We start from the raw sequence: 3,441 nt of genomic DNA on the forward strand, positions 1-3,441 counted from the left end.
TTGCAACCGAATGTTAGATTTTCTCCTACTCTCGCTGGGGCAAATCAGCAGTAAAATGATTTCAATTTTGATTGAACTTGTAACTTCCCTCATAATTCAAATGTATTAACACCAGTTGGGTTTGTTTATGGTGCCACAAGGTGCTGTTGTTGATTATTAGCGTAACTGCGGCGATATCAACGAATATGGAAATTGTAAAACTCTGTGTAAACTTTTGCGCTATTTAAAATAAGAATGAAATTTTTGAAAATATATAAATTACAGCAACTAGCTCAGAGTAAATATAACTCAAATTTTTCGTAATTCTCAACCACTTCTCTGGGGTCCAGCTCCTCTCAAACGGGAGGCAAGCCGATTTGGGAAGTTTCCCGAAAATTATATATTAGGTATTCGCAGGTATTCGCAGAAATCGTATTGTCTTGAGGAAGAACGTTATTGCAGGGGAGTTCACGTGGGGTTCCGTTCCACAAATTTCCTATGTTGTGCGAGGTCTTTGACCCTTCTTCTTCTTGAATGGCGTTAACGTTCCCTGTGGAACTTTTGCCGTCTCAACGTATTCATTAACTAGCGTCGTTCATTAATACTTGGTTGAGATTTCTATGCCGAATAACACGCCTTGAATGCACTCTAGAGTGGCAAGCTCTAGAATACGCGTGACCACAGTGCAAACCGGAAGAATTTTCTTTGACGAAAAATCCCCCAACCAGAACGGGAATCGAACCCGAACACCCGGCATGATAGTGTGGGACGCTAACCACTCGGCCACGGGTGCGACCCTTTGACCCTGAGAGGATTCAAATAGTTAGTCAGGCATTTTAACACGACCGGTGATTAGTGATTAGTTTCTTTCTAAGAATGATTCCATAAGCATTGTTATCACTATTATTAATGTACGAAAAGTTGATATACCAATTAAAATGTTTTTTTTTTCCAAAATATATATTTTATTAAGGCACATGTGGCGTTAGCCTGACGGGGCCGGGAGTCCAATATTTTGACAATTTTTGTCTTACAACTATGTTAGTAATATGTAACCGATTACTCGCGGTTGGCTCGAGGTTAGTATTACAAGTGTTCTCATAATTGGTATGTTGCAGTCTTCGATGCTCTGTACGTGTGCCCGACACGAGATACTTCCTATTGGGATGCAGCCGACCATTAATCAGCAACGCCCCCCTAGTCTGTACCCCATATCTAGCGTGGTGCGTCTTTCTCGTCTCGAGGAATCCAGGATAGAATGGTCACTAGCCGGCGCAATCATCAGCTCGTGTAGAGTTGTCATGAGCGGTACAACCTTTGGCTCTTGTTGAATGATCAGTGGACTGCACAACCTTCGGCCCGTGCATCTGTGAAGAGTGTGTGTATGTATTGCCGCGACTAAGTAAAAGTTTATCGATCGGATAGGAGGGATATGAAACGGAGGCACAACGAAGGAAACATCATTAAACGTTGACATCGGCGTTCCTGAGGAACAGGTATAGATGAAGCAGAAGATCAGGATCACGGCTACCTAAGATATCCCGGACGGGGATCTCCGATTGTCTGCCTTGTGCTCTCAGTGCTCTAGAGAGCTGAGAGCGAGCAGCATGGAACCGGATACACGACCAGACAACATGCTCGATGTCGTGGTAGCCATCGCCACAATCACAAAGATTGTTTGCTGCGAGCCCAATGGTTGTTTGGATTCGATTGGTGAGAGAAAACTCTAAAACCAGTTGAAACGAAGAAAACAAAATGCTTTCGCAGTCCTACATCAACAATGCGATCTTTGTAGTATGAAATAAATGAAAGAAATAAAGAAACGCCGCCAAAGCGCAACCACGCTTCAACCACAAAAAGAAGGCATTCAAAGGATTAGTCTCCCGTTTTACCCGAAAGTGACGAATGCAATTCGAGGGATACTGAATAAACACGGCTTTCAAACAGCCAACAAGAGCGTTCATATGTTGAAAGATCTTCTGTGTTCCCCCAAGAACAAGATCCCGCCGTATTAAAAGTCCGGTATCTACGAGATTCCTTGCAAATCTTGCCCGGTTGTGTATATTGGCCAAACCCGTCGGAAGATTAAAGTACGATGGAGCGAGCACAGAAACGCCGTGGAAAATAAGTGACCAAACGAATCGAGTGTGACAGCATACTCTACAGGGTTAAACCATCAAATTGACAAGAAGTGCGCCATCCCATCTTGATGCATGGGAATCCTTGTTCATTCACACTGCTGAGCCGCCGCATATGAATGAATTTGAAGCTCCAATTACATCATCCTTATTCAACTTGACGAAACAGAACATCCAATGACGCGACACCAGTCCATAGCCATTTTATTATTGTTTTCAGTCGGACATCGTCCCGTAGATGGGCAGCATCGAGCCCGAAACCGGCCGAACATCCTTCTTACGTTTGTAAGAACATTAAGTGTTGTATCCGGTCGCGTCCCGCTTATAGTGTTTGTAGCTCTCAGTCTTAGCATTAACATGTCCTGTTAATTGCTCGCTGTCTTGAGCGACTCTAAAACAATCAACTTATTGAATATGTCAATAGTTTTTCAGTGCCTCTCAGCAACATTACATCGCCATCGTTCGTGGTCTAATTCAGGAGAAATACAATTCTTTGCAGTTCATACTTCATTCAAGTACCACATCTACTACAGTGGCGGCGAGGCAGCTCAACGTGGTAGTCTTGGGAGAACAGAAGACGAGAGTCATCCGATGAAGATGACCGTATTTGCGTGTGCGTATTTGCGAAAATGCGTTCAATTTTAGACCCAAGGCTACATCGATTAACTCTTCTTTTGATTTTTGAAGTAAATATATGTATAAAACTACCCTAAAATTTTGATTTGATTATGAACATTATAAGAAAATTGGCATGACATTTTCGGTGTCGCAATAATTTCGTGTTCGCCCTTTAACACCATTAAAAAATTCCGTTTTTTTATACACAATCGGTAAAAATTCACTGGTGAATATCGTTGATAAATTTATTCTGGAGAAATCTTTAAATAGGAACTCTTTGAGTACACTTTCACAGTTATAACACAAGAAACGCGAATGAATTAAGAACACTCAATTTCTTGACATGTGCTTCACAAAATTCGTTGTCTTTCAAAGGTATAAATGTGTTCAACTCGATGCCAAGACATATTAAACGTGCAACAACACTTACAGAATTCAAGAGGCACTGTATTACACACGTGAAAGCTGTGTTTCAATAACAGCCGACCGATATATTTTAAAATTTTATGACGAAGATTGTTACTGACGAAGTTTTATACGAACGAATAATTTAATGTGGGATTTTTATTTTGCAGTTTGTTTTTAATATTAATATTAATATATAATTTTATATTTTTATATTAATATTAACCTGACGAAGTTTTTTTTGAACGGATTATATTATGCAAACTACTTAATTTTTTAAATTATCTTTTTTTAAATTTGT

The sequence above is a fragment of the Toxorhynchites rutilus genome, chromosome 1, assembly GCF_029784135.1.
Source record: "Toxorhynchites rutilus septentrionalis strain SRP chromosome 1, ASM2978413v1, whole genome shotgun sequence".
Taxonomy (NCBI): Eukaryota; Metazoa; Arthropoda; class Insecta; order Diptera; family Culicidae; genus Toxorhynchites; species Toxorhynchites rutilus.